General features: G+C 39.2%; 1 long non-coding RNA gene across 1 annotated transcript; it reads left to right on the plus strand.

Moving 5' to 3' along the window:
* Positions 1-3,286: 3,286 nt before the first annotated feature.
* LOC126867964 (uncharacterized) lies at positions 3,287-6,863 on the plus strand. Its single transcript, XR_007690498.1, has 3 exons — positions 3,287-3,841; positions 4,205-4,299; positions 4,375-6,863. It is a non-coding gene; the product is annotated as an uncharacterized LOC126867964 (long non-coding RNA).
* Positions 6,864-12,663: the final 5,800 nt, after the last annotated feature.

Here is a 12,663-nt window from a genome sequence, read left to right on the forward strand (position 1 = left end):
TAAGAAATGACGGAAGGATAATGAGAAAGTTTAAACGAATTTCACTTTTTAGCCGACTCAGCAGTGATCTTTGAACCTTCAGCGATCTAATCCTGTTCTTGTTTTGTTAGAAAAAGTCGGGGAAAAAAAACTTCGACGCAACGCGATGAAATGGAACAGAAACAGAATTCTCCGAAAGAGAATTGTTTGGTGCAGGAGGAACACGATTGGACTGAAAATGACTTAAGGGATTTGCAATAAGGGGCGTTGAAGATGAATTTATTAAGATTAGAAGAAGTTTATTGTCTCTAATTTTTCAATTCTACCTTTCAATTTAGATTATAATTGAACGAGATGTATTTTCACTGAATTGCGTAGGTAAAAGAGAAATTCTGCGAAGCAAACACGGCTGATGCAATCTTTCTAAACATCTCTGAAAATTTTTCTATCTGACTTTAGCATTCTCCTCTGGCACGTTAGAAACCGCGCAATTTTTGTTAAACAAATTTCTTTTTATCTTCAACCGACTTTTCGACCTAACTTTTATCGAGTTAGCTTTCAAAGGGTCGAAATTTGAAGGGTGGTTTCACCCCTTAAACTTGAGTTACTGCAGCCAAGAAAAAGAAAAAAAAAGATACGTATCTAATATCTTTAGCTGGCTATTCTTCGAGCCTACAATGTTTCATCCAACTCGAAGGTACCATACGTCCTTTCTTCTAAAGTGAAGGTGGAAGACAAGGAAATCTTGTTTTCATGACCAGTAAGAACGCTCCTGTTAATTAAATGGGGATTTTATTAAACAAAATTTTGACATAATCTTGTACAAGGGCAATTGGAATAATTTTGCGCTTCGTTTATTTATGGGAATCGTTGTTATGCAAATGAATATAAAGCGGATAAATGTTCATAACGAAAAAGAAGAAAACGACGAATGACGATGAAAGAAACATAAAATGAAGATCAGAATCTCTATTGTCAGCTCGATAATTGCTTCGATTCCAAATTAGGAATTTAAATTAACATAACATTTCATTCGACGATACTCAACCGATGTCGACAGATCATATCATTCAATGAAGGCAGTCGAGTTCCGTGAATGGATTCGCGTACTCCAATAAGCGAACCAAGGCTGTTAAAATTTGTATTTTATTCATATTGAAATCGAATTCATACCTGAGAACCGTATCGCGATAGTATAGAGGCCAGAAATTTCGGGCATTCGAGGTCGTTCGTTGTCCATGGTATTTATAATTTTTACTTTTACTTTCCTTTCAAACGTGTTTGTACACTCTCGTAACCCTAACTTCTGTCTTCTCTTCCGTCTCTCCTTCCTATGTAATTAACGAAACCAATTATCAGAATTATACAAACAATTGTGCAACAAAACTATACAAACAAAATAGAAAGAATTTAACAGTATAATATTTGATAGTAACAAGTACAATAACAAGGAAATTGTACAGAGTCAGCATAATTGTAAGGGGGACCTTAATTTTGACTATGGTTGATGATTGCACGATATTTTATTGAATAATATTAGTGAACTGATAAGTTAGAAGTTATAGATTATAGATTTCTCTTCTATAATTTTACAGTTTCGTCATATAAAATAATAAAATGACTGATAATCTGTAAAATTGATTTGTAAGGTATAAGTTATTTTATTATTAAATTTATCTGGCAAGAGAATTCAATAATACTGGTAACTTGTGCCTCGCGAGGTTCCATCGATAATTAAGTAATAGCATAATTGTGCCAAAAGGGCCTGCACAAATTAATTCGGTACCTTTTTCATCAAACTGGGATATTTATTCACAAAAAGCCAAAATACACTTGAATTTTCGAAAACGTCCAATTACATGATTTTTTAATTTGAAGAAAGTATTATGAATTCTGGTTATAAGAATTTATTATAAAAGTAATAGCGTTCTAACTATCGAAACAAAGTATAACGTAATTAAAATTCTCGAAAACGACGTAAGTGTAACGGAAGTAGCAAAAATATATAACGTCGAAAAAGCTATAATCACAGCCAATAAAAAACACGATACTGAATATTAGCACGTACATTTCTCTGGTACTGGTAACAGTAGAGAAACTTTAAATATCCTGATGTAATGAAATGATCTCATCGCGATAAAGACGATAATAACGACGATTTTACAGAAATGGCAACAGCAAATGAAAGTGGCAATGAAGTAACTTCTCGGCCGAAGCGTTCGTGGTATTCGGAAAAAGGTTTCGATGCTTCGAAACACAAAAAGAACGCATTTGAATTAAATGAAATTTCATATTAGAAAAGCGTTTTATTCTATTATCCGAAACTTTCGTTGTGCTAACAGTTTTGTCTCCCTATTATTTCGAATAACTCAGACTATACCGTAATTATCTAGTAATTGTCAAGTACTTACATTTTTCCTACGTGTCTTTCATACGACTACAAACATTTGATACTATGAAAACGAAATGTTACACCTAATGAAAAGAAGCTTCATAGCAAACTAACAATATGTGCAGATAAATACTTTCAGTAGCCACTGTATAATCGATTAAATATAATGTCATTGAACGTGTTTATACACATAATATAATAAAAATAATATCACTTATCGAGTGCACGAGAACTCAAGTGTCCCTAACACTGAAGGGTTACGACTTCGATTGTCAGACGGCCTTGAACGACCGAAAACTCGCGACCTCTGCTTCGACTGTTGCAAACCAGTCGTTGTCACGCGTCACGATCGCAAATCCTGGAGGTGATAATTTCCAGGAATGCCGGATCTCTCTGTGCGGCCTCGTCCGCGCTTTCCTCGCGGATTCGTGCGTCAGTTTCCAGATCGTAAACACCCGGGAAACCGCCTGCGATCGCCTTCACCTTTGCGGCTCGTCCACGCCGTGTCGCAGAAAAATATCGTTGGATCCGGTACCCGATCGGCCAGCTACCTATCGCGTACTGCCTACGCTCGATCCTTCCGTCTTACAGTCAACACACTGTGGTTCTACACATAGGAGGGGGCTCGTTCTTTGTTATTCGTTATGATCGCTGATCGACCATTGAAACGATCGTTAATTCCCTTCAATGTGTACTTGTCATCGTTGCTTTTATTTCACGAGTGGCCCGAATCAATTTTGGCGATTTTTCGTTCGACGTCTCTGCTAATGTACAGTTGCGTATGGAAGAAAGTTTAAATTTAATTTTTAATTTTGTACTGGAAGTTTGTTACCACGTTGGTAAGTGTCATCTATTCTGTGGTATATAGTTGGTGTATCTATTAATTACTCTTATCAAATATAAGGCTGTTTTTGTTGTTGGATCATGGTGTCTTCTTTCATGTTACCATATTGGTAACAGTAGTCTATTCCATGGTGTATAATATTTGTATCTCTTCTATGGTCTTGTTAAATGCAATTTCGTTTTGTCAAAATACGATGTCCTTTTTTACCTGTTTCATTAAGATTCTTTCATCCGGTGCACATCGTATGAACATTCCCTTTTTCCCTACGACCGAAACACGCAAATGCGAGTGCAATGCGAAATGATAGAATACGTGATTTAAATCGTAGAACCGGGTCATTCTATAGCGTTGGCTAGAGTTGCGAATTGCGTACAACTACGTTGCAGCGAATCGCAACTTTGAAACCCTCGAAGCGATGCATCAGCGAATTGAGAAGTCAATGAACGGGATAGCGCAATGAATTAAATTGATCGGCTGCGTAATGGAGATAAATTGAAGAAGCACAGGCGAATTAGAAGATGCGCGTCTCGTTTGTAGGACTTATATATCGTTTCGAGCTCGAGTGGACGGAACGCACTTCTTGTTTTTCGACGGATTCATCTTACGAACATGAAATTCAAAGAAAGGTAATTACTAATTTAGAAACATAGTAACAATTGTAGGCAAATTCGTATTCACGAAGACTGTATATTGGCAAGTCATACAAGTCGTATTATTTAACAAAAAAGAAACAAAAAAGTCAGACTTAAAGAGATTTATTTATATTGTATTATTCATCTTCAAAAAAATATGGATCCAATACTCGTCGAATTAACGAGTCTTTATGCTACTCTCATCTCATCCGACAAATTTTTTAACGTATACCAAATCGCGTAGCAAACAATGATAAATATCCTCACCTTTGTACTTTTAAAATCATACGTCTTGAAAGACAGTTTATCGAATTTAACGAAATCAAGATCGAATTGTCGTTCCCAGCAAACTCACAGAATCAAAATTCATCGAATGGTCGAGTCTTCGTTCTGCTTCTACCTCGTCTAACAAATTTTCTCGTCTACATACGGCACCAATACCTTGCCAAATTGTGCGTAAGATTTGTATTTTCAATTCCAAATTCTAACAAGCAGTTTGTCTAATTTAACCCTGTATGAACCAACAGAATCTTCTATCGAATTAACGAGCGCAGAATAACGGTTAACTCATCACGACCATAAATATACCTGGCCAAGTTGAGCTAATGAATCTTCTACACCGCTGATTCGCCGGACTTAACAAGAATAATAAACGGTAACGGAGGCTGCTAGTCTCTGGCAAGCGTTGTGACACGGTCGCTGGCAAACGTAACCGTGAGAAAAAAAGGCCCCGCAGCGAGGAAAGAGAGAAGAGGAGACGGTGAAGGTGAAGGAAGCAAAAGTAAAAGCGAACTGTGTGCATCTCGAGTGGAATGGAGCGATAGAGTCGGTGCATGGCAAACGAGCAGACCGATTGCGTCCTGGCAAAAGCCGGAACCCGGTCCGCGATGAGCACGCGCGTTATCTAACGGGTTTTACGACCCCCTGTGCGATGGACGCCACTATATCGAGGCATTATTCCTCTGTATCTCATCATTTGTTACAATTTATCGCGTCCAATCGAGAGGAAACGCCCTATCGCTCGTTTTCTTCATCTTGAATATCGCAACAAGATGTTCGTACAATAAATACTTATACACAGTACATAATTATAACGAAAGGATATTTAAGCCTTAATAACGATAATTTTATCTACGACGTTTAATTTAATCTACGAAAGTGTAGTTTTTCTAAATTTCGGAATTTTTCTAATATTTTCCTTGCAACGTTTTTTCGGTTCGATGGACGGACGAGACTCAACGACTGGTGGGGGGAATTAGCGACATACAGAAAATCAGCGAATTGAACGTGAATTTACATCGATTACACGTCGGATTTACAAAAGTTAGCAATCAACTTAGTCCTTTATCTTTAGGGAAAGCAATGAAATCTAACGAGTATTTGAAACAACTTGCAGCCCTGGATTCGTCTTTAAAGAAGATCAACATCGAAATTGATAAGTGTAAATATGCACGAGACGGTCTACTCGAGGAAATCAGAAACTCTAGAAATACAACTAACTGGAACATACGGAGTACACGATACAAACAGCAATAGTCGAAAATAAACCAGAAGAATACAAATGCGGAATCAATAAAGTAGCCCCATTGTCTATCGACGACGAGGCACAAGAATAAACATCACTACCACCAACGTGTGAACGGGACTGTTCAAAGGTCAGAGCGGGCGTCCGTTTATGGCTCGAACAGCACCTACCCTTTCTTTAGGAAATTTCAAAGTATCCACATTTTCCAAAGTCCTGTCCTCCCTTAGCTGATGACTCAAAGACCAGAGATAAACAACGATTGCTGGGGGGAATTAGTCAACCAAGTCAGTCGTCAACAAAACATCGTACTGTGTGAAATATTTCAGTCTTCAACAGAGTGTCGTACTGTGTGGGTGAAATATTTCAGTCTTCAACAGAGTGTCGTACCGTGTGAGTGAAATACTTCGGTCACCAGCAGATTGTCGTGTCGTGCCGTGCGGGTGAAATACCTCAGTCTCAACAAGGAAGATCCTACCACCGCCGTGTTCATAACATCCAATAACATACAACAAATGCAAATAAGGTGCCAAATTACACTAACACTTACTAAATATTAGGTTGTCGGAAATAATAGACGCACAATGTTTTTCCTTTTATATTATTTTGTCGAATTACGTACGATTCATTTTGTTCTGTTAAGATAAACACCGCGCCGTTTTACACACTTGGTTTCGCGTTTGTATGAAGGTGCATTGTTGTAAAAAGCACGTTTGCGAAAGAAAGATACTTTCCGGACAACCTAATATTAAACCTCCTCCACCTTGAACGTTAAGTCATTCAAGGTACGCGATATCGACCGATCGGTTTGACCTGACCGGTTGCTTTTTAGTTGATAATTCGCAACAACGTTCGTAATGTTCGTAACGAAGGGGTAGTTAACCCTTAAGATGAAACTACGCTCGAAACTCTTAGTGTGGTTTAACTTTTTTAAACATTTTTAAATTTAAAATTAAAAATTTTCGTTTTTCTTGTAAGATACGTAATAACGAAAGGACATTGGAGATTGTTGTAAGAATAAAACGACGCTTGAAATTGTCGTTATCGTTGCCTAATCTCGGCATTTTTCTCACAACGAGTTTGATATTTAGGAGGGAAGGAGAAATAAGTAATCTCTGTTTGCTACTGCGATCTTAAGATTTCTCAATATAACAGATAGCACAAACCACGTGATATGTATTCTACGCTCTTGACCTATTTTCATGTAGAATAACATCCTCCCCGTGATTGTCCATTCGTATCTACTATCCAGTCATGTGTATTTGACAAGTTTTCAAACTCGATATTCTTGAAAATGAAGCTTCGCAGGAAAAAATATTATCCCAGATTTTCGATTTATCTTTCCATGTAAAGTAACTTCCAGTTCGATCCTTTCGCGTGTCCTGCCACGCTCTGTTCATTGACAGTTTCATAGAACAAGACAGTTTCGGAAGGGCTTTAAATAAAAGGTTTAAACAGTTATACTGGACGATTTAATTAAAATTAATTTAATTTTTAGATAATTTAGATTAATTAAAAAAAACGTACCTCCCGTGAGAGAAAGTTGCAATTTTTTAAATATCAAATACTTTGAATATCTTGCGGAGAACTTGAGAGGCGCTGACTCGAAACATTCTGGAAACGCGTGGAATGTTGCGATTAAGCGGGGAAGTCTCTCGTGGGAGATCATGAAGATTTCTAGAGAATCTGTAAACTCACGGCAATTCTATACAAAGTGTTTTAGATTGTTTTTTAATGCTTCAAATATTCAAAGGCAGTAGCAGTGCCCCATGTGTTTTTATCTTCTTTATCCTTTGCCAAGAAATTTTAAAAACTTCATCAGTCTCTTTTTTAAATCTTAATGCACCTTTCGGACGTTTTATTTTTACCAAACTCGTCTTTATCAAATGATGAATTTGAATATTTCTTTTTATTCCTTTTCTTTTCAAAATAATACCATCTGTCCATGATTTGCTTGTTACTCGGAAGAATAATATTAAATGTGAATATCGATATTAAAAATCAAAATTAAATATACCTATTTATTCGAAGTTTCCGTTTCACATCGACCAATGGTCGATTATTATAATTCAAAATTATAAATTTGTCTATCTCTAAATACGAGGAACCCGTATGATTCTATATCTTTAAGATCCACGAGATCGCCAATGTCCTTTTACTCAGAAGCTCGACGTTCGTTTCACAAACAAAGATCGGAATCATCGAGAAGAGAATCGACATTTGTTGAGAAACACATTGCGCTAGTTCCATCGCAGATTTTAACTTCAGTTCTTTTTCCTTTTTCTTTTCTATCGAATAACGTTGCCCCTGTCGGGTTACATACGAGATTTCTTAATCTTTTACCAACTCAAGATCTCTACCGCTTACATCAACGTATATTATGTTTATATCTATTTCTAGCTTAATTTAAACAAACAAGAAAAGATAAACCTTTAAGACGATTAACAAAATTAAACCTATTTGATACCTACTTCACAACCATAGCAACATTTATAAGTTAGAAGCTTAGACTTTGAATCTTTGCTTGGTTTCGCCACTTTCTCTTTTCACCTGCTCTTTTAGCTTCCACTTTCGATCAGTCTTTTCATTCGATCTATATTTCTTCCACTATCGTCCATCAATTACTTCACCCTGATACTTACCCTCGTTGCTTCACATATTGTCATCATATGCAATGCTGTTTCTTCACGCGTCCCGCATATCCTGCGCATCTTCTGCTCGGTATCCAGCCAATATCTGCTAGCCTGCCACCTTCGTTTCTTAACTCGAATCTCGTCGACATTTTTAGCTTTCCTGTCTTCCCTTTCTCCTGCGGATACCTTGATATTCCTTCGTTGCTCCATCTGATCTTAATTTTAGTTTGAAGCTGCTATGGATCTTTGAACGGAGTGTTTTTTTCACGTGATTTATGGGATAGGCAGAGCTGCATTAATGCCAATGCACGATCATTTTAGAAGGAAAGATAGTCGGCGGCGAACGCTAGACGAGGAAACCAGTCGCTCTCGGTTCGTTTCGTAGGCATACGAAATTCAGTCGGCGGTTGATTATTCCTTGTTCATGCAAATGTATGCGAGCGCGTGAAAAGCGAATTTTACGAGTTTCAATCGCGGCCGCCAACGCGTTCAAACGCATTCCGTGGACCAACTGACCGTGACGTCCGAACTTTTAACGACATTTAACGTAGATCAGTGACGTGAAACGCGACCGCCTTCGAAAATTCTGACCAGAGACTTCCACGTAATCGGAAGTTATCGCTCACCCCGTGCCCCTTGAAATGGTCGAACCACTAGAGAAAACCGCGGATTCGGGCAAAGTAAAGGAAACTTCGAAGCCATGGAACGTGTATCGACGAAGTATATAGGGAAATTCGAGTCGAATTCCAAGAGCTTTCTATTTGCTTCTGAGAGTAAATTGGTGGATAGACGATTCTAGATTTAAATTTTACTGTTCCAGCGAAGTATTTCCGTTTGCTGCGTTGATTTAGGAAATTGTAAATCCGAGAGACACCGAATTTCCCGATTTTTAAATCGGCGAATCTTTCATTTTTCAGATTATCAAAATTTCGTACCTTCGAATTTTTGCAGATTCGAAACTTCCAATTTTCAATTTTTCACAGCTTCGAACTTTTCGATTTTGTACTTCTCAGCCTTTGAAATCTTCCAAATTTTAAAACCTGCGAGCTTGCAAATTTCCAAATGATCAAATTCACAGATTAATAACGTCGATAAATTGCACATTTTTGACAATAACATCGGTAAGTTAAAATAATTCACGAACTCTACTGTATCGTAGCTCCGTCTTGTAAACGGTTCCAAGGGCTAAAATTATTCTGGCGCAAATAAATTATTTTGATATTCCATATGGAATTCTACATCTTTAAAAACAATCGTGTTTCATCGTAATCGGAACTCTGTTTCGCGTTTGGCAAATTGTAAATCGTTGACAGAAGATATCCTAAATTACAACAAACCATACATCCATACACATACACGTTATTCTATCCGTATAAATAAATTACTACGATAAAAAATACTTTCAGTATCCTTTGCAAAATTTACAATTTTCTCGTAAGAAAATCATTTTTAAGTTCTTTATTCGCGAACATCGCCGACTATTTAAACTTCTCCGCTCGAAAAACGCGTCGTTCTCTTACGAAATCACGTCGTTTCTTCTGAAGAAACGAGCAATTCGAAGGCATTTGTCAGTGACAGAGCTGAACGCGGTTCGATTGAAACGGCGGCGGGGACAGATTGGAAGGTTAAACGAAAATTAACGAAACGTTGTCTAGCATTGAAACAGGAAAATTCCTGGAACGCGCGCCGCGGTCGCGTTCGAACAACTGGAGCAATCCGGCGGCGAAGTTGCAACAGAATAATTGCATTCGAAGTTTTGCGGCGACCTTGCGTAACTACGATCCGAAGCCGGCATTTAGGAAATCGCTAGGAGAAATTTATTCATCGCCTTTAGCCTCGATTGTTTCTCGTTCACCGGCTCGATTTTCTCTTTTCGTCTTTCCTTTTTTAACTTTTGTTCCTCTCGTTTCCTCCAGCCGATGATGGAAAGATCGAAGCAAATTGGAGAACATATGGCAATAATGCAACGAATTCATTTTTATTCGTTTTCCGATTATTACAGAATACGTAATCGAAAAAGAAAGATAATTTGTAGAACTGGATCGATCAACTTTATATTTCGTAAATTGAGAAATTTTATTTTTTAGCTACATAATTAGTGCCCGATTTATCAAACAACGAGTGATTTGCTTATACAAGTACTATACTCGTCACAAAGGGATAATATGAATAATTGTACTTACAATAGGTTTTTAATTTTAATGTCGCCACTTTTTTTCACTTTTCGCTTGTTTCCTTAAAAAAGAGACGATTCATTATATTTTTCTATATAGATGATTTTTTATTTAGGTTCAATACAGGTTTCTTTTATCTTTTTTTTATATTAAAAAACACTGGTTCTTTATTTGTAGGAATTACTGAATCCTGTAGATTTTTGTTTAGAGACGTATGAAGAATATCTTATGCTTTTTCAACTCAAAGTATAGATAAAATAGCTGCACAAGATTTAATCTTTTCACGCGTGACCTTATTAAACCTCGAAGAATGAGCAGACGTGTGTGACCATTGGACGTTAACGATCGAAGTTCAGAATAATATACATTACGAGATTTTGTTACATTATATTACGGAGAAAGTGCAAAGATGAATGTAATATCGTGATGTAATGTGTTTACAAAGAGTGGACAATAGAGATGTTAATCAGACAGAAAAAGACGATTGTTGTTCAACCTGAACTATTCACGCCAAACGCACAGAAAACAGCGCAATCCACACTCTCTCGGCAACGCCACTCGCATCCTCTGTCTCCGCTCAGCTCGCACTCTGCTTCTCGACTCGCACTCTCTGCTTTTCGACTAACTCTCTGGCCGTTGCCGCATTCTGTTGCCTTTTTCCTAGGCCCACCGCACACGTGTTCTGCAGGCGCTCGTGGCCAGGGTCACGTAGGTCTTTTCCACGAAACTATGCACTTGAAAAGACCGATGACACATCGATGGGCCCGACGGCGCCTCGGCTCTCGCGACATTGATCATAGTTCGCCCGATATTTCTTAGGCCTTTCGTCCACGATACTACATTCGGCCATCCTGCAATAACATCTGCCCTCAGATGTTGTCTTCTATCTCGCTGTCATCAGATGCGTCACTTTCGGCGTTTAGGACCCAAGGTTTCATAAAATCGAGGTGTGTGCGGGTCCTTCCTTCGGTACTGCTTCGCACGCTTTCTTCTTTTCTTGTAATTTCGCAGGTTCCCTTCTAGCTTACCTATGTTTCGTTCGGTTAGGCTACAGTCAAGGCAGTTGGATACCACGTGTTCGACCTTTTCGCGTAACCCCTTGAACCCGAAGTCCTTCTTAACCATAACTTCTGTTTTGGTAACCTCAAAATGCCCACGCTCGTGCGCTTGCCTGATTACTTGAGCCCGCATCGCCTTCGATACTACTATTAGCACATCGTCCTTACAATCCTTATACAAAATATTGTTTCTTACTACCTGCCCATCGACCTGACTGCACGTTGCGGCGTCCGAAATCCTACGGACTTCAATGTCCTTGTTCTGTGCCCTTCTCAACCGTGCAATCAGCCCGTCTTCACTCTCCGTTACATACATAGTGCTCGGCAGGGGGTTCCTACTCGGAGCATCTACATGCTGCATACTTTTCCCCGGCCGATGACACACCTGATACTTAAACTCGCCTGGTAACAAGGCCCATCTAGCCGCACGCACACACAAATCTTTCTTTCTAACTACACCTATCGGACTCGCATACTCCGAGTCTGACGATTTGATGACACCCTCGTTTGTCCACGCTTCCATCAAATCATCTACTTCCCTTCTTTCCGACGGCGCCAGTCTTCGCGGTCTTCGCGCTACCGGTTTGTCGCTTTTCAGAACTATTTTCGCGGTTATCCCGACGTCTCTCTTCTTCTCCGGCCTATACCCTTTAATAATATCCCGAATGGCTTCACGGTAATGAGGTTCTCGTACATGCGACAAGTCGATCTCGTCGGATTGTTCTATCGCGTTTACCCTCAGTACATCCGGCGCGTCCTCGTGACCGTCGGTCTGATCGTCGAGTCGTAAAAATGTCACCTCGCCCCGTTTGACTCGCAACTCTACCTGGTCTAAAAAATCGGTACCTAAGAGTAGACTGTGTCTTGTCATTACCTTATTGGAGACAACATGCAGGGTGACAGTAAAGTCGTACCCGTCGACCGCCATTACCCTTGTAAACTCGCCCCAGGTACTATTGCCAGCGGATCCAAAACCAGAGGTGGTGATCCTAACCTCGCATACTCATCCGCTCGTATGAACGTAAAGTCACTACCTGTATCCACTAACGAGACAAACCTGCAGCCATCTATCGACACGTCCTTCACATACTTCCCTTTTTCGGATCTTGACACTACGCAAGTCTCTTTCGGTCGTGCCGTACACCTCGCTGCAATATGTCCAAATCCGCTGCACTCGAAACACCTAACACCTTCTCCCCTCTCCAGACACTTAACACCTAGATGATCCTCACTACCGCAAATGAAGCATCTTCTTTTCTTCATTGCATCTACAGATTGACTGGGCTTCCCGTTCTTCTGGGTTTTAGCCGGCTTCACAATCGACTTTGCTCTGCGACTCTTCTGCTCTTCGTACATCACTAACCTCTTCCTCAACTCTTTGATTGACGTAGCGCCGTACAATATAGCCTTATTGTTCTCGTCGTCTATT

This window comes from Bombus huntii, chromosome 7, assembly GCF_024542735.1.
Source record: "Bombus huntii isolate Logan2020A chromosome 7, iyBomHunt1.1, whole genome shotgun sequence".
Classification (NCBI taxonomy): domain Eukaryota; kingdom Metazoa; phylum Arthropoda; class Insecta; order Hymenoptera; family Apidae; genus Bombus; species Bombus huntii.